We start from the raw sequence: 27,625 nt of genomic DNA on the forward strand, positions 1-27,625 counted from the left end.
CTGAATGCCCCTCCAGTAGTACAACAATGAATGGCCAAGCTCCCTGAGGTCATATTTATTCATATTTGTGGGGGTATTTTTGTTTGTTTTGTTGACATGCTAAAAAGGTAGAGTATAATCGAAAGTAGATGATTGTTAAAAATGACTCATTTCATCTGTCAATTCTGGAAAATAACCTTCTCTGAAACATCTATTTTATTTATCTGCATTAGTGTTAATATTAGTTTAGCAGTGTAACTCAGAAACTTAAATGACCTTAGGATTATGAAACTCTAACTTCATGCATGGCACCTAATAAATTATCTTCATGTTATGTTGGATTCTTTGCAGTTCTGACAAAGAAAGTTGAAGAGGAGGTGTAGCATAAATACACTGAGAAAAGTGCAGTGTTAATTTTCATAGCACTTTGGCTGATATTGGCTGCTAGACCCTGGCATTAACCTCCCCCAAAGCTCATTACAATCATGGAGAAAAAGTATGAACAGGAAGGGGCACTTCAGGAGCAAATGACCTCTTTTGCCACGGACATGCTAGCCTATTCTGCCTAATTTCCAACCACAACAACAACAACAAAAAAAGTATTTTCTTTTTTTCCCCTCATTTCCCCTAAAGAAGACTTTTGTGGAGAATTAATAGCTGGGGAATAAGATCAACAAAATCAATTTAGATATAAGTACTTTATAGTGACATGTTAATTATGTGGGAAGCATAAAGTTATCAAGGACAATACTAAGACATTCATGCACTCTGTTTCAAAACTACATGAGAATTCCACATGGAATCATTAAAGGAGCATGTTAATTCATTCTCTAAAATGAAAGACAAGCCTGTGTGAAAGGACCAGAGCTTTTTTGCTTCATAACCAGAAGAGTCTAGTCTATCACCTTGACATCCATGTGTTGCCATGTTTTGTTCTTTGGGGTTGTCTGGAACCTGACTGAGTAACATTAACTTAAATTTGTTATTTCAGTCTAACATTGCCCTCTGAGTTCTAGAATCATCCTTTTCCTCTTTAAATTTTAAACAACCTGACCCCACCCCCAGAGCTCCCAGGGACTAAACCTCCAACCAGAGTACACATGGAAAGGCCATGGCTCCACCTGTGTATTAGCAGAGAATTGCCTCATCTGGCATCAGTGGAAGGGAAGGCCCTTGATCCTATGGAGGCTCGATACCCCAGCATAGATGAATGGTAGGGTGGTGAGGCAGGAGTGAGTGGGTAGGTGGAGGAGTACCTTCATAGAAGCAGGGGGACTGGAATGGGATGGAGAGGTTTTGGAGCAGAAACTAGGAAGGAGGATAATATTTGAAATGCAAATAAATAAAATAACCAATACAATTTTTAACTCATTTTTAAGATATCATAGTCAATCCCTTTCCCCAAGGGGCCCATGCTTCCACTTCATTAACAGTTATTGCTAAGCTACATCCTGTGTCTCTGACATCTCATTTCCTTCAGCCACATATTTATACCCTGACACCAGTCAAGGTGGATTCACTTCCTGAGTATTCTCAAATGTATCCTCTTTCCTACACCTCAACCATCACCACCACCCACCACCACTGTCATTGCCCCTACCACCACCAGTCTTCTTCCTACCCAGCTCTCTCCTCTCAATAAATACATTCCAATTTACTCCCAAGACTGACCAGTAGTTCCCTACCCTCTGGTCTTCATGTTTGAGCTAACAATATTTGCAGAATCTTAGTGTATTTCTGTCTCTATGAATCATTAGTGGATAAGCTCAATGTTTAAACCCATCCCACATGCCAAGGGGAAACATTTCACACTCTTCTCATTGATATGTAAATCCAGCTGCCATCTTTAAATGCCAGTTCCTCCTTTATCAATCCTCTCACTCTATCATGCCCTGTGCCAACTTTCTTTTTCCAGAATTCCTATTTATATTTCACTCCCCTCACCCCACCTAAAGTGCATTTAACAAACTGGCACCTATGTCCTTTACTACTAACATTTCACAGACTTGAGATGCTTTCTCTGGCACCAATACTTCCTAAGAGGCATAAGCATTCTATTGTGTATATCCTAGAAATATATTTCTTTCACTACAAAATCCACAGTTCTAGTTGTATAGACTCCACTGTGTACTCTCAATGTGTTAAAAGTCCATGTGTATGTAGTAGATCTACAACTCATTTTCACTAAGGAAATTAAAACAATCTGAGAGTTGTTACCTGTTTTGATAACATATTTAAGATCATCATTGAAATCGAGCCATTTCCTGACCTTTTCTCAGCTGCACATAAGGGTACAAACTGTCCTTTGTCATTTATATGATGGATCACCTTTCGAAAGCACAAAATACTTCCATTCTTTGATTAAACACTCTATTCCAGTTCCTGTCATTTTCTCACCTTCTGACTGATTCCACTTCAGAGGAGCAGTCTCCACTTACAATATCCAATGTCTCCCTATTTTTCATTAAATGGCTCCTACTTGGGATATATCATACTTACAATGTGGTGAAGATTTTTGAAAGTTAGCTTTCCTGGCCAGTTTGGATACCCTTTCTCTTTCTTATGTGAGTGTGGGCAAGTCTGGTTTATGGATGAGTAGACATGTGCTTGCTTGGGCACACACACATGAAGCCCTCAACTAGAGAGGTCATTCCTCAGGTTCCAACTACTTACTGACCTTGAACTCTCCCAGCAGACTAGTTTAATATACTGGTGTGTGCCAGAGATCCACTTGTCTCTGCTTTACCCAAGCTGTGATTAGAACTCTATACCACTGTAACTATTTTTTTTTCTACACAGGTCCTGGTAATTGAAATCATTTTATTGTACCTTCAAGGCAAGAAGTTTACTGACTGAACTATCTCTTTAACCCCTAAGCAAAACCCTTTGAAAACTGTACAGCATCCATGCATATCTTATAAGACACAGTGTCTCCTTGCTTAAAAATGCGAACAGCCCGCAAAATTATATTTTGAGCCAATGCATATCTGGAAAACAAGACTACTAATAGAGAATACTGACTCATTTTTTTTCTAGTTGAATATTTACAAGTCTTATGTACACAAACACACTCATAGTAGGTGCCCCATTTTCTATACAAATTCTTAACACAGAGAGTACTCATTGTATCATTTAACAGATATTACTTCAGTTCTGAAGCAAAAGGTTTTAGAACCATTATTAAGGGTTCTTCTCGTCTACCAACCAAAAATATGGTTAAATCAACCTTGTACTCACTTCTCACTTCTTTATCTGCACCATCGCCGAAGCACCTTCTGTGTACTCCTAACTGAGCCTGGTGCTTTCACACCAGACCTATTCCAGCCTATGTGCTATACATCCAGTACAATGATAACTTAAAACTCAAAGATAGATTATAATCACTCCTATATGCAGTTATTCTTAGTGTATCAATAAAAGGTATGACTTTCTTTTTTTTTTCAGTAGCATTTAGAAACATTTGGTAAACTATTGAAAATGAAAGCAAAACAAGCATCATGTGACTGTCTTTTTTTTTTTTTTTTGGTTTTTCGAGACAGGGTTTCTCTGTATAGCCCTGGCTGTCCTGGAACTCACTTTGTAGACCAGGCTGGCCTCGAACTCAGAAATTCGCCTGCCTCCGCCTCCCGAGTGCTGGGATTAAAGGCGTGCGCCACCACGCCCGGCTCTTTTGCTTTTTCTTTTTTTTTTTTTTTTTTTTTTTTATTTTTATTTTTTTGTTTTTTTTCATGTGACTGTCTTGATCATTGTTCTTTATGTCTAAAAAGGGAGGGACTAGAAATACAGAGTGATTATTTGATACTTTAAAAAGCATCTTTACAATGATTATGAATAATTTTTAAAATGTGTATCATATCGGGAAGCAAAATAAAACCAAGATAAAATCTTTATTCTGTAATCAAGATTTTTTTCTGACCTTTGCCATGTATATCACATTCTATCAGCTTTAGGCATGATCAACTCTTTGTTTCTCTTTGTCCATGACAGATACACTTCTGTCTTGGACTCTATGTATGGGTTCTCTCATAAGTCGTATGCTTTGAATACTCTTCCTTCCTTTTAGATTCATGATTTCTGTTTTCCTTGTTCCTAATATTTCTTCAAGTGCCATCTTAGTAATGCTCACCTTGACTAGCCATTGTATAAATTCACTCATATCCAACCTTCTTTATTATATACATATATATGTATGTGTTGTATATATATATATATATATATATATATATATATATATATTCCCCCTATGATGCATGCTACCTCCTATCATACTGTATAATTAATGTTCTCATGTAATATTCTCACACTAGAATTAACATCTCTAAAGGAAGTTGTTTTTGCTTGCCTCAGTGCCCTATCCTTGGACCTTAATACATGCTCAATAAACATTTGCAGAATAATCATGACTTTTACAACAAAAGTTCTTTTAACTCTAGATATTTAAATAACATCAAAGTAATTTAAAGACAGTCATCTTGGTTACTTTCAGAGACTCAAGACACACCAAGAGACATATATATATATATATATATATATATATATACATATTTTCAATAGATTTTATTCAACATTTAAATTTATCCTTCACTTAGCTCTGGACGATTTATGCTCACTCAGCTGCCAATTCAGGAAAGTGATGCTAATCTTCAAACCTAGTGTCACAAACCAATAAAAGTAATTCTTTCCTTTACAGAATAATTTTGAAAACAAACCATAAAAAGAACAAAATATTCAAAGTACTGTGACTCAGAAATGAATCATTAAAGTCAATGCTACATTTATCCCAAGTATGTGTGTACATGTGTACACAAATGCCTAGATGAAGAATATGATATATATACGTTTTGCTATTTAAACTTTTTAAAATTCATTGAAGTCAACACATTTCATGTAGGTTGAATTGTCACAGCAATTAGGAAAATGCCCTAAGCATAATGAATGTGATGCCTGCCTTGACCAATCACAGGCCATAGTGATCTGGTCAAGTTGCATTTTTACCAACTTTAGAATGTATCTTGTTGGTACACCATTGTATCCAATGTGTGGCCATAAATCTTTCCCCTTTAATAACTCAGAGCTATGCACAATTTCTGTCTCATTTGTAAATGTAGAACATCCAGGAAACTAGTGGCACAACATTCGTTTTGGTGCAGTTAAGAGAGGCTCTTGGCTATTTGTCAGAATTGAAGTTTATTACCTAGCAAGCAAGCAGGCAGCCCTGGTCACTTGCCACTCCACTGTCTTTATTCAGAGCAGCCCTACAAACAAGAGAAAGTAATTGATTAGGGCAATTATCTAGCCAGCCTTCACACCTGCTCCCTCCTAGCAGCCAACCAACCACCTAAACAATAAACAAATAGAAGCAGACCCATTATTCTCTTGAAAATAAAAACCACTGTTTCATAAGCATTGTCATAATGGTCCCGAAACCAATTTTACTTGAATGAGATGGATAATTTCACACAGAGGAAAGCAGAAAGAATTGCTTTTGCGTCAAGTATCTGGTTACTTAAAACAAAACATGTACTTTTGGTGCCTGTGTAGGCTTTCCTTTTCCTGGTGTGAAGTGAGGCAAAATTGACTTAAATTTCCAATTAACTTCCATTAGCCTCATGTTCAAGAAGAAAAAATTTCATCTGGTTTCCCAAGTAAAGGCATTAAACTATCCCACTCTTTCTTTTTTTCTTTCTTTCTTTTTTTTCATAGTCTACTGTTAGACACAACCCAATATCTATGGAGTTTCTATTTGATCAATAATTTAGCAATTTAAAAGGTACTTTCATATGTATTGATGATAAGTAGATGAGAAATTTTTCAATTTTTCTTGACCCTTTTCTGAATTCTTCTATAATAGGTAAAGATTTGATGATATTTTTAAAAATAATATTCAAATAATATTAATAGGTATGATTAAGCACATAAAATTTTCTGTGATTTTATTAGTTGTATTTATGTCAGAGATTACTTTTTGGACAGGAATCAGTGCATAGATTCCTATAACCCTATCTTAATGTGGGACTGGCTCATTTCAGTGTTCTTTAATGAAGCCCTTAGCAAAACCTAAATTTCTTTTTGTGTTTGTAGTATGAATAGTTACTTAACTACATTGTCTTTCAAAGATTCTAGGTGGAAGAGGAACATAATGAATAACAGTTTCCAAACAAAACAATTGGAAATGAATTCCACTCATGTATTTCCCTTTAAAACATTCACTCATTTACAGTTTTCAGGAACATAATCATATACGTCATTGTTTGCAGAGTTAGAGGTACAAAAAGCAAGGAAGATACTTTCCAACCTCCTGAAACTTGTAGTTTGATGCTGATGCCTGAAATAATGAATGAAAGGTTGGATGTGTGATTAAATATATGAAAGGCTTTAAAAAATTACCAAGTATTGGGTGAGGGTGGGGGTGTATTTCAACATGATCATGAGTAATGTCCAAGGTTACCAGCTAAGGAACAAAGAGTTAATAAGCCCATGGCATATTTCTCAATTTTATTCACATCCTAGACCTGCCATAAATAAGATTGGTGGTTTGGGCAATATATTTGTATTGTGTGACAAATGTCCAAGAAAAAGAACTCCTGAGATGAACAACTAATAGAAAAGATTAACTTTGGCTCATGGTTTCAGGAGTCTCAATTCATCATGATGGAAACAAGAGACAGAGAACAAGAGCTCATAGGATATTGGCAGAAAACAGAGAATGCATTCTAACTAGCGCCCTTCTTTCTCCTTTTATTGGGTGTTACCAGCTTGTAGGATGTTGCTATTTACATCTACATCACAGTGTATACAATGTGTGCTGATGATAATCCTTAGTGCTTTCCTGCTCAACCCAACTAAGTAAACATAACTTAAATAGAAAGGGTGATATGTGACAGCATTTCCCCTGTTCAATCACATTAAAATATTAGTGCAGCAGGAGGTCTGTGATTGGACAGGGAAAGGGGAGACAGAACTATGAGTTGCAGAGACAGAGATTGCCTTGGGAGAGAAAAAAAGCCAAGAGGGAGGCAGACAGGAAGAAGAACCTGAACCAGCATGGCTTTAAATAGCCACAGGTAGTTATGGTATCATAATGGTTAGAATAATTGGTATAATTTGTCTAATCAAGGTGGGCAGCTTTTATCATTATCAATTGATTATGAAATTATTGTATTGGCATCTTGTGAATTGAGAATTTACTGGTACATAAATATATTTGGTTAATTATAAGTTTCTACAGTTTTCTTTCTACTGGGTTACTGGGTGTTGTGGTGGCTGGACAGTTGTTGCTGGCATGGCAATGAAAGGAACTCAGGAGCTCAGGCCCTGCCAGAGAGTTGGCAGGCAGAGAGTAGCCCAGTGGGATGTGCCAGGGCAGAAAGTAGCTGGATGGAGCACAGGAATTTGGCAGTTCTACTTGGTTACTGGAATGTGGGACCTAGACTCAAGCCACTCCCAGTTTACCCACTTGACTTTCTGCTTGTTGTTAAAGATATCATCCCTCAGGTTCCTGCTCCAGCCACTATGCCTGCCCTTTGCTGCAAGATCTCCCCCACAATGATAGGCTCCTTGAGAATTGTAAACCAAAATGAATTCTATCTTCTAGAAATTGCCCTGGTCATGTTGTTCACTGCAGCAATAGAAAAGTAAATAATACGCAGTGTCACTTTAGGCCATGTGGTGTTTTTGTTTTTGGTTTTTTTTTTTTTTAACTGAAACACTATCATACAAACTTTGTGATGACTACAGTACTTCTTTGCCTTTCCTAGCAAGGACAAGGTCCAATCTCTATTCACTCTTGGCCACACTTGTTCTCTTCTGGGGTTTTGACATTTGTAATCCTGATAGGTATGAAAGAGTAAATTCATAAGATTTGATTAGCATTTTCCTGAGGATTGATGATACTGGAAATCTTTCCATGTACTTACTACCTTTTGAACATTTTCTTTGGAAATAAAGGATTCATTTCATTTACAAATTTTGAGTTTGTATTGTTCATTCCTGGGTTTAAAAAACAAAATAAAACAAAAACAAAAGAGCAATAACAAAACATTCTGCTCTTGACAAAGACCAAAAGGTACATTGGACTTCTCAGTGAAGTTGGTGGAATACATGTTTAACTGTAAATAAATGAATTTGTTTCATCTCTATCTTAGCGTGAAAGAAAGTGAAGAAAGTAAGTAACATCTGTCTTTCTAACACAGATAAAATGAACCTAGACAGATCTTCTGTGGGTCTGAGCAATCATGTACAAAAAGCCTTCACTTTATAATCTGCTCACTTTTGCTGGTGATATATCAGATTTCAATCTCCAAATTTTGTCCAATGATAATCCTCATTACTTATATTATTGTGTTTATATACTTCACGATTAAAGATAATAGATACATGGTGGTACAGTTTTGTGGCAAATGGATAGAACTAGAAAATATCCTGAGTGTGGTAATCCAGACCCCAAAGACATGCATGGTATGTACTCACTGATAAGTGGATATTAGCCATAAAATATAAGATACCCATGATACATTAAACAAACCAAAAGAAGCTAAACAAGAATTACTTAAAACTAACTACTAAACAAGGGTACTTAAAACTCACCTAAAGGGGGTGGGGATAAAACAGTCATATGAATCAGATGGAGGAGGAAACTGGATGGGAGAGAGGATGGGGAAGGTTATGAGGGTAGAAAGGAGCAGGTGTGGGGAGAGACAGGAGAAAGGTCCAGTTGGCAGGAAAACAAATGGAAATCTTCAGCTTTCAGAGGGTGAGGTGGTGGTGGTCATCTTGAGGACTTCCCAGAGACTGGAATGATTGAAGTTCCCAGGTGTCAGTGTGGGTGACCTTGACTGAGACATATAGCAGTGGGGATATGGAACCTTAAAAGGCCACTTCCTATAGCCCAGCAGGGCCCCCAGTTTAAGGGTAAGAACACCAACACACCCACAAAACTTTCTATCCAAAATTTGTCTTGCCTATAAGAAATTCAGGTACAAAGATACTGAGGAAATGGCCAACTAATAACCAGCCCAAATTGAGGCCCATCTAATAGGCAATCACCAATCCCTGACACTATTAATGATATTCCATTATGCTTGCAGACAGGAACCTAGCATAAGTGTTGTCTGAGAGGTTCCACCTAGTAGCTGACTGAAATAGATGCAGAAGCACACAGCCAAACATTGGAAGGAAGTCAAGGACTCTTACTGAAGACCTGAGGGAAGATTGAGGACTTCAAAGGCAATAGGAACTCCACAGGAAGACCAACAGAGAGAGTCAACTAATTGAACCATCAGGGGTTCTCAGAGACTGAGCCACCAACTAAAGAGCATACAGACTCTCCCCAATGGACATATGTCGCATATGTGCAGCTTAGTCTTCATGTGCTCCCCAGCAACTGGAGCAGGAGCTGTCCCTAAAGCTGTTGCCCGTCTGTGGAATCTGTTCCCCAACTGAGCTGCCTTTTCTGCCCTTATTTAAAAAAAATAAACCTGCAGACAATTGATGTGCCAGAGTTGGGGGAACCTGGTGGGATTCCCACTCTCTCAAAGGAGAAGAGGATGAAGGATGGAGGAGGAACTCTGTGAGGGAGGATTGGAAGGGGACAAGTGATTGGGATGTAAAATGAGTAAATATTTAAATAAATGGAAAGAAATCTAGAGGATATTATACTGAGTAAAGTAAAATAACCCTTTCCATTAAAAAAGCTGTACGACCACACTTCCATATGTAATGTAGATAATTTTTCTTTCAATAACAAAAACAAACAAACAAATGACCATGGAAATCAAGGTGGATAAAAATGTGGTTACCAATGATGGAGGTGGAATGAATGGCAAGATGTAGGTCTAAGGCTACAATAAAGAAAATGATTCTTACAATGAACAGTTCTAGATTTATAATGTAAAATGTGAGGACTATAGGAAGTGAAACAATATGGAGGGTAAGTCATATTTAAACTATTACACACAGAGAGATGGAATGGGTTTAGCTATGTATGCTGATGAAGGGCTATGTTATCTTATGCAGGGTCTTAAAGTTTGTCAAATTGATGCATGCTAGGCATATCTGGGAAGAGGAAATCTCAATTACATCAGATTGGTCTGTGGGTATGTATATTGGGGCATTTTATTGATTGTTCAATGATAGAGGATGATCCACTATATTGTGGGTGGTTCCATTTATAGGCAGGTGTGGGGACCTACTTAACAAAGTAACTAAACATGAGTCTTGGATCAATGCAATGAGAAGCTCTACTCTGTGGTCTCTGTTTCAATTCCAGCTTTCAAGTTCCTACCTTGAATACCTGTCTTGACTTCTCTCAATGATAGACTATAAACTGTATGATGAAATAAATATTTTCTTCCTTAAGATTTTTTGTAGTAATTGTCACAGAAATAGGATGCAAACTACAATACAAAGTCATCAGTTCAAAACTACCATTATGTATCTCATAATAAATTATACAATTTATATCTACATGGTAAAATTACTATCTAAAATACCAATATATTTTTATAACTCTTCTTTATTATTATCCTCTATGTACAAGTAGTGCTAGAGATAGAACCCACAACCTCAAGCAAGACAATCAAGTACACTATTAGTGAACTGCACCCAGTCTCAGAGGTGTATGTGTTAATCATGAGACAGCAAAGTTGTAATTATATTTCTCATTGATACACCACAAAATAAACTATTGATTAATACTGTGACTTGAAACAATCTTCAGGATATTTCTCATACATGCTTCCCTTTACAGAGCAATGTGAAATCAGACTTACAGAAACAGAGAAAAGGTGGTAGCTGACTGTTGTTTGTGTATGGGAGGCTAAAGTGTCAACATGAGGTTCTCTGATGATGGGACTGATTCTCAACTGTAGTCATGAGTAAATGCTACCATTGGAAGAGACTCTAGCTTTACAAGATGATTCCCCTGAGGGAAATATGTAAGTGGTAGAGATTATACTGGCATGTAATTAATCACAACTGTAAGTGAACCTACAATTATTCCCACATTAAAATTTTAAATTAAAAGTAGCTTGATGGGTGTGGTTGATCAATTATAAAGACTCCCTAATTATAACCACAAAGAACTACAGCCTCTTCAGAAACTTTCTGTCCCTTATGAATTAAAAACTTTCAGAGGCAATAATGACAAGAGAAGTTTCATGAGGGGTAGCTGTGTATTGCGAATATAAACACATCACTTTCTACAATGAGTCTACAGGTTAAACACTGTGTTTGTTGCACAATGGAAACATCAACAGAAAGAGGGTTAGTATTATGTTTAACTTTATGTGGAAATTGTGTGGCAGTGTTGGGTTAAAACAGATAGTGGCATATTTATTTGTAATACTTCTCATCTCTTCTCTTAGTTCTGAAGACAGCACACTAGACTGGCAATGCTTTTATTGTGAAAACTTGTGTTTATTAATAGTGCATTTCTATTTGTGTTAGGTTCTAAGATAAAAAAGATTATCTGACCAACATTGTGTAACCTGAGTTACAAACCTATAAGAATGTAAAAATAAATGAATAAATCTATTTTTCTTTTATGGTCTCTTTTATTCTTTATATACTTCCAATTGTATGCACAGTTTATCATCCAATCATAACGCCTTGGCTGATGCTCATCTCAAATCCTCAGATGCAATGAGTCTGGAAAGCAAAAATTCAGCGACATTTATATTCAGAGCTAGATTAGGACCTCATCAACATTGTGGTCCTATTTAAAATATATGAAAGTCACATTTTGTCACTGATATCCAAATAAAACTATTAATAAAACTATTAAGAAAGAGAAACAGATTTAGTTTTGTTCAGTTTTGCTCAGTTTCTTGACTGTTTTGCTCCTGGTCTTATAATGGCAGTGAACAGCATAGTGGCAAAGACAAGGTGGAACAGAGCCTCTCTCCTCATGGTGGCCAAAGAATGGAAGGAGACCACTGTGAAAGTGCCCTGACCAAAGTAAGCATTTAAGAGTGCATCCTCCTCTTTCCACAATTATGTGATTTCTAAGTGTCTATTCAAAATTTTAATCAAACAATGGATTAAACCCATTATTAGTTCAGAGCCTTTATGGTCTAATATTTTTTTCTGAAATCACCCTTACAGACACACTCATAAGTGTCCTTGAGGAATCTCTTAAGTGTCTCTCAACCTAATCAAATGGACAAGATTAGCTATCATAGTATGATAGCTAAGTATGTGAATTTCTGAATTATGAAGCATGTGATGTGTTCCAAATGTTATGCAAAGAGCTGGGCTAAAAATGAGTAAGTGTAATCTATGCTCATGAGGATAACACACTCGTGTTGACAGATATGTATGCAATTAATTTAAATAAAATGTGATGTGTACAAGGTTATACTTTTTAAGAAACAATCTGAACTGGGGAAGGGATATGAGTCAGCAAGTATAGGATGTCTGTGATAAGGGCAGCATAAAATGACTATGTGAAAAAGTATGTTTAAATGGAGGTTTTTAAAAATACATATGTGATTCCTAGATAGACAATGAAATAAGGCAAAGATTTAAACATTTGTAGATGGAGAAAATTTAGTTAGTACTTAACATAAAATAGCTACTCTTTTTAATGTTTGTGTGTTTCCTATGAACTTTGCTGAACTTTTGGGGATAAGCATAAACAAATGAGCCATTATTGGCTGATTGATTTATCTAACATATCTCCTTTGAGTTTATGATGAAGACTCAACCACAGCTTAGACATCTCTTATGCTTCACTGGAACCTAATCTCAGTCAAAGATCAATCCTTATTCCTTCATTCTTTACAAAACTCATCTATGGAGATAATACTATCTGTATAGGCTTAATGCTAACAAAACATAGAGCAACACTGAAGGCAAGCAACTCTAAGCTGTCTTCTATTCACTCATAGCACCTAAAATAGTCATGATATTTCCAATATACCTCTTAGGATTTCATATCTGAAGATAGTACTAAATGTGTGCATGTTTATAAGTCACATGGGCTTATTATCAAGGCATTATATGAAAAGAACCAGGCTACATTAAATATAACCAGAAAAATCCTTTTTATTTATAATCCTTAGGCAAGAATATTTCCTAATTTGTTGATTTAGCATGGGATACTTTGTTTTGTTTTGTTGTTTGTTTGTTTGTTTGTTTGTTTTTCAAGACAGGGTAACTGTGTAGATCTGGCAGTCTTGAAACTTACTCTGTATATGAGATTGTCCTCTAACTCACAGAGATCTGCCTACCTCTGCTTCCCAAGTGCTTGGATAAAAGCAATGTGCCACCACAGCCCAGCTACCATGTGACAGTCTTATCAACACTCTAATAATTATTAAAATATATCTTAATGAAAAGGTTTCATTAAGATTATCAATCTTATTTAAATTGCTTTAAATTGTAAATAAAATGTAAAGTTTTATGTAAACATACATACACATACATGTGTTTGTGTATGTATATACTAGTTCAAATTTAAGTTCCACAAAAAAGACATTCCTACTCAATAGTCAATATGTTTATAAAAAAATATAGGATATAGAACTCAAGACTCATTTTTTATTACAACCTAGTAAGGCAATTAACCTGGTACTTATGATACTGATCTAATTGTATTTTTTCTAATTTCTTTTCTATTTTCTTTTTTTTTTGGTTTTCTTTATTTTGAAGTAGGTAACCCAGTTACCTACTTCAGAGCGAGTATTTCAGGATCCTTCATTATCCCAACAAATTTAACAAATTTTATAATTTTACTTTTCATTCCAGCTGAATAGTATGCCAATGTGTGCATGAGCCATGCTGTCTAGGTAATCATCATCAATTGCCATCTAGGTTGTTTATATTTTCTGGCCATTTTAAACACAGTGATAATTGACATAGATGATCAAGTACCTCTGTAGTAGGACAGATTCTTTATGGACTGTGCACAGGAGTGGTTCAGCTGATTGGTAGGGTACATTTATATCTAACCTCTTGATGAAGCTCCACACTACCTTTCTTGGAGCCTTCACCAGTTTATACTCTCACCAATAATACATAGATGTTCACTTTCCCTCACATCCTTTTTCATCTATCTATCTATCTATCTATCTATCTATCTATCTATCTATCTATCTATCTATCTATCACCTATATGGCTATCTAATAATCTACCAGTGTTTAAATGGAATTACCTTATAATGAATACTACTCTTCAAAAACACCATAAGCTATCAAATAGAATTCCAATATTAAAAAAGTTATTCCTCTTTTCTAGTTGTTGATTGATGTTATCCCATGCCACCTCCCCAAACTTTATCAGTTATTGCCATTGTTCTTGGCTGCTTCCAGAAATGTGTAATAAGATCCTATTCCAGAAGATAGTACATACCTGAGTTATATGACATGGAAACATCAGGATAGTCTTGACCTGAAGCTGCATCCTTACTGGATGGCTTTCATTCTGCCAGAAGGTTCTGTTTATGATACCTGAGAATATGTGTGTTCTGCTACTGGCACGGTAAGCTATGCCTGCTGATATAATGGTTTCCTGCATTTTATGGAAGTGCCCAACCATTTTATAATGTGATTTAAAGCCTTGTACACAAGATGTAACTCATGCCTAGTACCAAGAATATATAACGAGATTGGTCATGATCCTTCAGGGGAACCTAATACTGTTACTATGTTAAATAGACACAGTATTAAACTACTTCCTTAATTATTATCCTTATACCCATAGTTAATGTATCTTTAAACCCTCATCAGAGAACCTTCTTTTTTGCAGCATGTTGTCATTAATAAAAGGAGCCATAATTGGTTAGAGGACATAAAATAAAAATAATTGTGAAATTCTCACATCTAAATTGAGTATCAATATTATACTTTCTTACACCATAAGGCTCAGAGTCTCTGCAGAAGAATGGGCAAAATGATTGAAAATGACAGAAGTAGTGTCTTTAGTGAAAGCATTTGCTGGACCTGAGAAGGTTGTTACATATATGAATACATGGTAGATACGACTGCATGCACAGACCTGTATAAGAAACAAAATACATGCATAAAATATAACCCCTAAATATACTGGCGTGGGAAATGAGGGAGAGTCATGAGCTCCTATCCACAGTTGAGAAGGTTTGGGGAGTTGATGGTTGCTGTGAGAGTATGAGGAAGTCTTATTCTTGGATATGGCAGTAGGTGGTCTTACACTCATGCACATATGGGGAACACTAAAGGTTCTCAGTAGCTTGGAGACAGGGAGTGGTTATTGTGGGAGTCAGATGAAGGTGGGAGGGAAAAGTAGGGAAGGATAGGGAAGCATTTCAGGGGAAAGAATAGGTATATATTTGTTCAGATTATAACTATACACATGTATGAAATTCTCTGTAATAATAATAAACTACTTTAAACTCTGTAAGGATCCTTTGTGTAAGTCTAAAGAGGAAACAGGATGTGCCAATCCTGATTCTGGAAGTTAAATGTTTTCAAGATTTTTGCCTTCAGACCTGTGATATTCTTTTGTAAGGGTTTCACCTTTTTGCTGACCTCTGACTGATATTCAGTAGTTCAGAAAGTTCTGTGTTTGTAACGGGAACTGACACAACAGAAATAATGCACATTGCTACAGAGCAGAATTCAACAGTCCAGAGCATGTGAAGATAATGCTTTGCATTCTTTGAATATGTAACTCTAAACCTGAGGTTCTGGAGTATGTTAATATGTATTTTATTCAATATTAAAACATCCCATCATACAACCTCTATTTCTGTTTTTAAAGAATATTTATCCAGTGGCTCCACCTAGTTACAGATATAGACATGGGTGACTTCATTGCTGCTGATTTAGTGAAAGCCTCCAGAGCTGTCTTTCAAATGGCTTCCTAATTGGTTTCCACTTTGTATTCCTTTCCAACCTGTTTATTCTCTAGAAATAATGGGAAGGTTTGTAAATGTGAACATGAGCCCACGTCCACTTTCTGCTTGACATGCTTCAACAGTTTTTCATCTACTTCAAATCCCTAGCTGCACTGGGCTACATCTCTGCAATGCATGCCTGGGACCTACCTTTCCAATGAGGCACTCCCTAAAATATGTCATAGCTCCTCATGCTGTGCCCAGTTGGATTTCCAGACAATCGCCCCACTTGCCACATTCTTTCTAGACATTCTAGACCCCAAGAATCTTGTGGGTTTTCTAGTGTTAGCTATGAACAGTTCTCTGTCCCAAGGTATTCCTTACCCAGACCATCCTATCATTTTCACTGCTCTACATTGGGGGTTCCCCTCTTAGAGATGTCACATTTGATTATCCATTTCCATCAGAGATGCAGTCTTGAGCCTCAGTGTGGCATGATTCCTTCATGGTATGCTACACATGCTAAAGGAATAGTCTTATGCTCGTTAGATTACAAAGATTTAATATAGTTTAGGTGGCTTTGGTTTAAGGTGTCTACTGATATCCTGTGAAAACTCAATATCTATTTTTGAATTTAGACTATGATGCCTGTAAAGTACCCTCTATGTCCAAAAATGCTTCTGTAACGCATATGACTAAACAATTTTGCTCGATCCAGGCCCCCAGTTAATTATATGGTGGACTTCCACACTAAAGGATAAGCTTACCCACTCATATTCAATTCACATGCCAATCACTTCCAGAAACAGCCTCCTCTGCACTTCCAGGGCTGTCCTGGCATCATAAACACACCTCAAACCTGTGTTTCCTTAATGACAGAAGGATGTTCTGTGTCCTCAGAAGGAGCTAGAATAGACATTGGGTTCTCCGAGATTGCATCTGTCCAGTCTGACTGATACCCAAGACCAGTCAAAGAAACCCAAGTGGGGTGGTCATTTCTCATGGTTCTTCTGGACCTACTTCATTACCTCTCCTGTTTCTGTAAATGTTGCTCACCTGCCTCATGCATTAAGAATACTGAGGTTTGGCTATGTGTTACAGTGAAGTTAGGCTATGTGTTACAGGCCGAAACTTGATGATTGCTTCACTCAGGAAACACAAGGCTTTCATTTTAGGCAAACTTAAAGGCAATAAATAAATAAGTTATATAAATATAAAAATATAAAATAAATAATTGTGTCTTAGAATATCTTAGAGCTTTTACTTTTCAAATATTCTCTTACTAAAATGATAATGAAGCTAATATTTAAAATATGCTTTCATTATTTAATAGATATTGAATGCCCCCCACCCTAATTGTATGCCATCTCAACTCATTGGAGATAAATATTCTTAGACTGATCTTACACACAGGAGAGTAGAAAATAAAATCTTTATTTTTCCAAAGTCAGAAATAGTAGGTATAAAGGTCAAGTTTGAAATTGGGAAAAATAACAGCAAATCTTATCTCCATTCCATTACCATGGCTATTCTACCTTCATAACCAGAGTTCTCTGGACTAAAGAGATTAAACCAGGAACCACAGGAGAACTTTTGAGTCCCAAAGCAGTTTACAGAATCATTTACCTGTACAGATTTAGGCTCTTGTTCTAAAGTCACTGAAAGTGTACATTTCTACTCCACAAGGTTTGTTTTGTTGTTACTCTGTGCCCATTTAAACATTTTAGGAAATAACTGAGTCTATCCATGGTTCATTGTGCCACTGACATCAAAAAGCCTCAAACAATGCAGGAAAATTTCAAAATTAAGCTCTTCTTGCATATTTGTGAGACCATTGTTTTTCCTTTTATGGTTTTTATTTTGTTTTACAAATCACTTTCATTTAATATAAGGGTATCACATATATTTTTTTTCTCATGGACTATTATAAACAAACACGAAATACTAGACAAGTTCTCTTTTTAAAAAGTAATTTCTAAATTTCACATAGAAAATAATCATTCCTGCCTAATCATTCCTGCCCATTTCCTTGATACCTGTATGAGCTTTATAATACTATTGAGTCCTGTAGTACAAGGGAAAGTAACTGTCAGTCATATTGCTAATTAGAGGAAACGATCTTACAGAACAGACCTAGGTAGCCACTTAGCATCTTGTTTAGTCTTGTTTGAAGGAAAGATAAGCCCTTTGTAAATGGATCCTTTTTGCCTAAAAAATGTCTATAGAGGCCTGAGCTCCTGCTAAATGATTGTGACCTTGGCTGTACCCCATGTCCTTGAACCCTTATGAGTACTTTTTGATTGAATTTATTGCAAGTGCAACAAGACCTTTCTGTCCAGAGTAAATGATTGAATCCTTGCCTGCTTGAACATTTTACCACCTACCTTGAGTGTATATGCTGGGAATCAACTTCCTCTTGAATCCTTTTAAAGTTGTTTCCAGAAATTACACACACATTGAGTCCTCTAATTCCCCAGAAAGCTTTAGAGTGCTCCCACTATGTCTCAAATCCCTCCAATTAAACCTGTTTCCAAATCAAATGACTCATTTTATTAGCATATAATTTGGGTACTTTCACAATTAATTCTTATTTATATCCAGAAGAGATTTAAGCTGGTTCATTGTAGATGATTTATTGTAAAAGCACAAGAGAAAGAGGCTAACAAACTTTAACTTAAAGAATAGAAGAAGTTGCTGAGAGTGATTTATACAATGTTGCAGGTTCAAGCTCTATCTTTATCTATGCCTTTGCATCTGTCCTACACTGTGAGTCTTGTCATATATATGTAATAAAAAAAATGAACCCTGGGAATAGACAGATATTTTCTAAACAAATTACCTGTGATGGTTTAAATGTAAAAATTGGGGTGATGGGATTATAGCAAACCTTGGACAAAAGAGAAATTCAACATCTAAAATTATAACTAATATTTGCTAATATTTGATATTTAGAAGATGAAAAAAAAAAGACCAGGAGAAATAGATAGTGACCTTGTAGAAACAAGTTAGTCTTGATTTTGAGTGTTAGCTTAGTCTCCCAATGAGCTATGTGGCTGAACTTCATATAGACTTTTATAAAATAATAATAATGGAACTACTTTATTTCCCTGAAAACATTACAGGGAATATGTGTAAGGAAGCTGACACAGTCCCTCATATAAGGCAGAAACCAAGAGCAATTAATTATTATAGATTCTCATTGGAAGCACAGGAGGTTGTTGGCTATAGAATGATGTAGGACGATGCAGGCTAGAGTTGAGAGCTCACAGCCTATAAAAAAGGAAAACCTGAGGCTTAATCAGAAACAACTTGGTGAAAGTTCTAAAGATCTGAGATCTGAGCATAATCTGACCCCTGTGGTTTAAGATAGCTTGAATTGGAATTTTTGAGTTTATGGTATTAAAGGATGACACTGATTTAATATGAGTATATATCAATATTTGGATTTTGTTCTTTTCCAGGGCCAGCAGTGTGTTGTATGGCAGTCTTTCCTTGCTGGGGAGCTGTGTTTCACTTTAGGTGTACTGTATTCATTTTACACTTGTAATATCTAGGAAAGACTCTTAGAAATAAGTGTTATAGAGCCTGAGCCTGCCATGATCTGTAACCAGGCAGGGATTCCAGTAGAGGGTATTGTACATCAACCCAGTCACATAACTTTTGCTCTGTAACTTGTTCTGCATGTTAGATGTGCAGAGGTAAAGGGGGTGTAGAAGTTGTGAGAGTGGCCAAACAATGACTGGTTCAATTTGAGGCCCACTCTGAGAGGGAGAGAGAGAGAGAGAGAGAGAGAGAGAGAGAGAGAGAGAGAGAGAGAGAGAGAGAGAGAGAGAGAGAGAGAGAGAGAGAGAGACCAGGACTGACATTGCCTGGAGTGCCAGAGACCAGAGGCTGGATAGCCCAGAGACTTAGGATAGAAACAAGCATGAGTGGCCAACAAATAAGCAAAAACAATAAAATGAAACTAAACATAACAAAATCTCAATCAAATTCCTAATGATATCCTGCTATACACATACACTGGAACTTAGCAAGATCATCATCAGAGAGGCTTCATCCAGAAAATAATAGGAGCAGGTGCAGAGATCCACAGCCAAACATTAGGCAGAACTCACAGAATCCAGTGGTAGAGGTGGAAGAGGAATTGTAGGAGCCTGAGGGGTCAAGACCACCAAATGTAAACAACCTGCAGAATCAACTAATCAGGGCTCATAGGATCTCACAACAACAGAAGAGACAATCACAGAGCCTGTTTGTTTCTGAGCTAGGTCCTCCACATATATATTATGGCTTATAGCTTTGTATTCTTCTGGGGCTCCTAACAGTGGGAGCAGAGGCTGCTTATGACTCTATTCTTTGACTTCGGGACCATTTTCTTCCTATACTCTTTGTCGTCCAGCCTTGATATGAGGGTTTGTGTGCCTAGTCTTATTGTAAATTGTTATGCCATATTTGGTTGATATCCTTGGGAAGTTTACTTTTTTTTCTGAAGAGAAACAGCAGAGGAGTATATCTAAGAAAGAGAGAAGGTAATAAGAGGAGAGGACAGAGGGGAAACTGAAATTGGGATGTGATGTATGAATGAAAAATAAAGAGAAAAGAAAAAAAAGAACACAGAATCCTAGCTTGTGGTGGTGGTACACATCTATAATCCTAGCTGTTGGGTGGCAGAAGAAGGAAGATCTCTGAGTTCGAGGCCAGCCTGCTATACACATTGCATTCTAGGACAGCTAATGCTACAGAGTAGGAACCTGTCTCAAAGACCAAATCAAACAAACAACCAAACAACAACAGTGAGTCATAGTATCTACTGACGACTAGGCAGTATATGATAGTTAATTTTTCCCAACCACATATTGTTTTAACTGTCTGGTCAGGAAAAGGAGATTCTTTTTCTGAAGAAAGAAGTCTTTGATCGCTTGGAGCTTAGAGAATAAAGAGTAACAAGAGCCCTGAAATGGCTACCGTGAATATCAATGCTCTGAATGACAGTTTTACAAGAAAGGCGAAGGTCTCTCCTGTGTCATTGTTCCTTATATTATAGGACCACAGTAAAACCCAAGGGTAGAGTTGGAAATAAAATTAAGACATATTTTTTTTCTGTGTGGATGGAGATAATTTGACATAGAATTTGGCCTTCCCATGTCTGACATAATAGCACAGGTCATAGCTGGGGCCTCTTGAGTAATGAAATCATAAAATATCCACCCTCTCTGTTTAGAATGAGTATATTTTAACAAGGAGGAGATAGTTTATGGTCCTTCTTTAAATTACAAGGCAGTATAGTGTCTCTAGAGGCTATCATGGGACTTGTGGCATTATGTGAGAGATGGCATATGTGTTGAGAAAAAAAATGAGGTGGATTTACTGAAAAAAATCAGTTTCTGGAATGAGGGATAAATATTCATGAGATATATGCTATGCACTGTGACCTATAAATTGGAGAACGTTTCCCAAGTTAATGACTACCAAATACTTGCATCCAAATATTAAAATGGAATTTATCGTCTTCAGTCAGAGGAACCTCTCTGAATTCTCATCTGTATCTACTGGTATTGACACTGTCCATATCCCCCATTCTCTATTTTGCAGAAAATATTGTCACATTCTAAAATTTTATTGGAAAATATTAAATGAGATAATTTGGATCTTGTGAAATGTTGTATAAAGTTGATTAATAACACACATGTGCACAAACATACATACTCATATATCAAATACTATCAAAATAACATAGAATTACTTCAGTAAGGACATCTTAGGCTGAATTATAATGTCAACTTTTGTACATCAAAAAACAAACAATTTTCTTATACCTATGGCTATAACAAATTGGCAATCATTTGGTAAATTAACTATTTATTTGAAACTATTAAATACATTGATTACATAAAGTACAAACCATTATTAATTTTAATTATCAAATGCGTATTAATGGCCGTATTGAGAATAATATTTCTAAAAGTTAATTTGGCTTTAGAGAATCTAGATGAAACATAAATGAAACAACCAGAGTTTTGACAATATTCTTCGGTGAAAAGAGGAAAAATGGGAAAATGTCCTGGGTCTAGTAATATAACTTGGAAAAAAAGAAAAATAAATAAATAGAGTCACAGCCTAATGTTGTAGTGTTGTATTAATCACAGATGGAGCACAGAGAGTCACCATATGCAGAAAATAAAGTTCTGGGCCTTGTCCCTTTATAAATGGCTCTGGGAAAAGGAACATGACTTTGAAAGTCATCACTACTTTTATCAGATATTCATAAATGTGACACATTTAACAAAATACTATGTCCGGGAAAATATATTATTCACAGGGAAAAGCCAAAATCTATCTATAATTTTACTAAGCTATATAGGAAACAATAATCTCTATAATTTCTTTTAACTATATATTTTACTATATATTAGCTATGCAGGACTATATGTTAACATAACATTATATTTGTATTGGTATAAGATTTTTGTTAGTTTTATGATCTCAGAAAGGCCAAGCAAAGAAATGAAGGTCCTTTCTCTTAGAAGCAAATTTCATTATTTATTTTAATTATGAAATAGCAATTACATTTATCTGTGGTATACAATATGATTTTCCACATTTGATGGTAACTCATAATAATCAAATGGGAATTATTGACATATCTATCACCTTAGATATTTTATTTGTATAGGAAAACTGTAAAGCTTTGCCTAAAATTTATCTCCTACTGTATTTTAATTGATGGACTATACTAAGAAAACTATAGCAACTCCTTGAAGAAAATGAATCTTATTAAGTATCCTCAGGATATGATATGGAAGGTACAATTAAAGATTAGCTGAAAATCATAAATTACCAAATGCATAGACAATAAAGAGACTTTGTAAGTACCCATCAGTAGAAATTCTCAAAAACATACTTGAAGTATAAGAACTGCAGATATAGGAAACACTAATAAGGAAAAGAATTTACTGCACATGGTATATATATATATATATATATATTCAAAAGAAATCCCAACTATATTACTCCTGGGTATATACCCAAATGGTGCTACAATGTATAACAAGGTCACATGCTCCACTATATTCATAATAGCCAGAAGCTGGAAGAACCCAGATGTCCTTCAATAGAGGAATGAATAGAGAAAATGTGGTGCATTTACACAATGAAGTATTACTCAGCTATTAAAAAGAATGATTTCATGAAATTTGCAGGCAAATGGATGGAACTTGAAAATATCATCCTGAGTGAGGTAACCCTGTCACAAAAGAAAACACATGGTATGAACTCACTGATAAATGGATATTAGCCAAAAAGAAGCTTTGAATACCCATGATACTACGCACAGACCATATGAAACCAAAGAAGAAAGAAGATCATATCAAAGAGTGGATGCTAAATTACTACTTAGTAAGGGGAAGAGAATAATCTCTGGAAATTAGAGGGAGAGAAGTATTTGGGAGGGAGAGGGGAAGGAGACAGAAAAAAGGGGGACAGTTTGCATATGGGAGGACATGTGGGAGAAGTACAGAGGGTCAGGAATTTGAAAGCAGGTGTGTAGCAATGGGGGACAGGGAACTGGGGGTAGCCACTAGAAAGTCCCAGATGCCAGGGACCCAATAGGTTTCCAGGAACCAACAGGGAGGACATCAGTCAAAATACTCAACAAAGGGTAGGTAGAACCTATAGAGATCATATCTAGTGGATAGGTTCAGCCCACAGTGGATGGGGCCATACAGCCACCACAAAAATATTATCCAGAATTCCTCCTGTCAAAAGTAAATGCACAGAGAGTGGAGCAGAAACTGAAGGAAAAGCTATCCAGAGACTGCTCCACTTAGGGAACCATCCCATTTAGTGACACCAAATCCAGACACTATTGCTGATGCCAGGAAGTGCTTACTGACAGGAGCCCCCTGGTATAGCTGTCCCCTGTGAGGCTCTGCCATAGTCAGACCAATAGAGATGTGGATGTACAAAGCCAAACACTGGACTAAGAGAAGGGACCCCAATGTAGAAGTTAGGGCAAGGACTGTAGGAACTGAAGGGTTTGTACCCTCATAGGAAGAAAAACAATATCAGTCAATCAGAACCCCTGAAAGCTCCCAGGGGCTGAACCACCAACTAAAGAGTACACGTGTCTCTAGCTGAATATGTAGCCAAGGATTGCCTTATCTGGCATCACTGGTAGAGTAGCCCCTTGGTCCTGTGAAGGCTTGATGAGTCAGGATAGGGGAACTCTAGGCTGCAGAGGCAGGTGTGGGTGTACAGGTGGTGGAGCACCCTCATATAGGCAGGGGAAGAGAGAAGGGGATAGAGAGCTTGTGGAGGGGAAACTGGGAAGGGGGAAAACATTTGAAATGTAAATAAACAAATTAACCACTAAAAAATAGGAATTCCATTGGAGATCCTTATATTCTCAAACACTCATCATTTCTTTATAAGGAAAATATTTAAAGTCTACCTATTTGAGCTGCATGGTAGAGGATTTTTATGTATACATAGCCTGTCTTGTAATTTCAGGTATAAATTATTTATACCTATCTATCTGCAGTGTGGAATATATTGACAAGTTTTTCCTGACTCTCTACTTCGGGGTTTCCTGACTGACACAAATTATTATAGTTAGTAAACAGACTACTCCAATCAGTAATTCAAATGTATAAAAAAAAAAAAAAAAAAAAAAACCATGAGTGCACCTAAGACTCAGAGAACACTGTGAAAGTTTGGCAGAAAGATTGTAAGAGCTGTGGCAGCAGGGAGTTTGCTGTGAGATTAGGTCTCCTAATAACAACAGAAGCTATGACCATACAATCACACCAACATGAATGCCTTAGTGTGACAGGAACAAGGGTGAACCAAGGAACATGGTCAACTGGATGGGGCAAAGCCCAATGAGTCTCAACTCTAAAATAGAAAATGCAGTAAAGCTGGGAGCAAGGGGAGTGGTTTTCCCTAGGGAAAAGCACACCAAATTGGATGTCCAATGTCAATGATCATCCCAGCAAAATCTTGTATCAAAAAATTATACTTAAGAATATAGTCCCTTGGTCCTGTGAAGGATAGGGGAATGCCAGAGCCAGGAAGCAGGAGTGGGTGGGTTGGTGAGCAGGTGGAGGGGGAAAGGATGGGGGGGGGGGTTGGAGGGGAAACCAGAAAAGGGGATAAAATTTGAAATGTAAATAAAACAAATATCTAATAAAAAAGAATATAAATGTGCCTACAAATGCACATATGCATACAATAACAAGGAAAAATAATTCATGAATGTGAGGAGAGCAGGGAAGGGTGCACTGGAGGTCTTGAGGAAGTAAAGAGGAGAACGAAGTGTTGTAGTTATATTAGTATCAAAAAATTAAAGTCTACATGTGGACATATCAGAGTAAAACCACTAAGAGTATGAACCACTAAGAAAGATCAGCTAAAACCAAAATGCTAGAAATCATGTTATATGAATAAGACAACTATAGTAAGAGTTGCCTTTTCCATGGCTACAGAGGAATCTGTGAACAGAACAGTGAAATAATAATTGTAGAAAAGTAAAGATTAAACTGGGAAAGAGCAACAATCAATGCTATCCTTAAGGCAGGTACAAAGAAAGGTATCTTTAGGCTAAATCATTGCTATTTTAGTAAATACAAATTTGAATGTATCAATTAGAAATATATGAAATGATAATACCAAAAATACGAGAAAGAAACAAAAAGAGGGGCAAAGTTTAAATGTACATTTAATAAGGATCAAGGATGTAATGAAGATATCTAACACTTTTTTGTATTTAAAATTTTTTTTATTATGACATACATTCATTTTGCATAGAAACACAGTATTATTTCTAAATTGAAAATTTAGAGTTAGGATTGAAAAGACACATATTTTGTTCTTTACTTGGGGTGTCTGTCTTTGGTGACTCAGGTGTTGGAGAAAATTTCATGGGTTCTATTCAAGACCCCACTGAATTATTGACAGCTGGTGCATTCTGGGAGATGGGCACTCATTGCTTTTAGTTGAGTACCTACTAAAGAGGATCATCTCGTGTTCCAATGAATGGGTTTGTTTTCAAACCATAGTCATATAAATGATCTTGGTGAAACTGAATGGGTTTCAAAACAAATAAACAAAAACAGACATAACAAAAAAGTAGTGGATATGAGGAAACTTATAAGGAAGAGGAAGGTACTGTGGGGAATGGATATGAAGGGAGTTTATTTCTATTAGAGTGTGCATTATATGTCTATGTAACTGTCAAAGAACAAACAGAAAACTTTTGTAAAAAGAAAATAAAAGGCAAAGTGACAAAATCCTTCAAAAAGGTATGATGTATAGGGAGAAAATTATAAATTCCATTAAAAGAGGAAGTTAAGCATAGAAAAGATATCATGAAATACAGGAAAGAATCAGGTCATTATTTTTACTGTGATAATGGTGTGTATGTGTGTGTGTACATGTATCATACATAACATATATGTATATATATATAACCACAATCTATTAAACTTCCATGCATAGTATATTTATATCAATTTTATTTTACTAGAGATATGAAAATAAAAGTCGAATGCAAATATGTGTCTAAATAATTAGAAATTCATAACATATATATTGAGAAAGATTCACCAGCTTTCTGGAATAATATTCTACTATCTATTCAATGGTTCAATAAACATCTAATAAATATGCAAACAAGATTTTACATAGTCATTGACAAAAGTATAAAACAATGTTACATAAATGAACAGAGGTCTTAGGATGATCTGGACACTTCTGAAGCAAGCAATTAGAGAGATCTAATCTTTGTCTGTTAAAACAGATAATAATTCATAGAAGGATTGCTATAGGCACTGTCTTAGAAATAGATAAACAATAAAAAGAACATAGAACTTAGAAAATAGAACTATAAACACAGATACAGACACAGAAACGCAGACACACAGACACACAGACACTCAGACACTCAGATACTCTCTCTCTCTCTCTCTCTCTCTTACACACACACACACACACACACACACACACACACACGTGTGGGTGGATGGAATGTCCTGGGTAATAAAAGTAGTCAAGTTGTAAGGAAGCGTTGCTAATATGCAACAAACTGTCAAGATCATACATATATATATATACATATATATATCTTCATTGGTAATGTAAAACATCATTGCTTTTAGATTTTTTCCTTACATAAATTGAAAGTCTAACTTTTAAAAATAAAAGTAGCCAAATACCTTCATCTCTATATGAAAATGTTTATTAATGTAACACTTATAAAATATTTCAAAAAATGCATGAACCTAACTTAAATTATACTGAAAATAATTATTAATACACTTTCCACCAGGGAACCGAAATGAAGGCCTCGGGCAAGTAGATATCTTGAGTGTGTTTACTGATAAGAAAGTCATAACCTTAACATTGAAAGGATTACTAGCAACATCACATAAAGATAATAGTAGATACAGAAAATCCTCAAGATATGAACATGTTTTTCACAGAGTATGATACAAAAGCTTTCACTCAACATAAAATCTGCTCATTTTTATTGCTAAATTGGAAGTTAAAATTTGATCCACACATAGATAACCATTTTGTTCTCACCAAGTTTGTGATTATTCATGACATCTGGCAATACTCAACATGAACTAGTTCACAGCAATGCCAGTGAATGTGAGGTTACTGAAAGAAGTATATTTAATTCACCAATTCTAGAAAATAATTTCCATGTACTTTGTAAGTGTGAAAGTACACATACTTGAGAATCTGTTATAAGACTTCTAGGGAATTATATCGGGGCCAATCTACTGCTAATGTAAAAACCAAAAGTCATATGCAAATATGCCTATACAATATCA

The 27,625-nt window shown here is 36.0% G+C and overlaps 1 long non-coding RNA gene across 1 annotated transcript in view; it reads right to left on the reverse strand.

Annotated features, from left to right (window-relative positions):
- The window catches only part of LOC147002936 (uncharacterized), an 802,987-nt gene that overhangs the window by 53,236 nt on the left and 722,126 nt on the right, over positions 1-27,625 (reverse strand). Inside the window, exon 3 of the long non-coding RNA XR_015048093.1 lies at positions 5,174-5,234. This is a non-coding gene — a long non-coding RNA (uncharacterized LOC147002936). The remainder of the gene's footprint in view (positions 1-5,173; positions 5,235-27,625) is intronic.

This window comes from Mus caroli, unplaced genomic scaffold, assembly GCF_978045245.1.
Source record: "Mus caroli unplaced genomic scaffold, Mus_caroli_1 scaffold_8, whole genome shotgun sequence".
In the NCBI taxonomy this organism is placed as follows: Eukaryota; Metazoa; Chordata; class Mammalia; order Rodentia; family Muridae; genus Mus; species Mus caroli.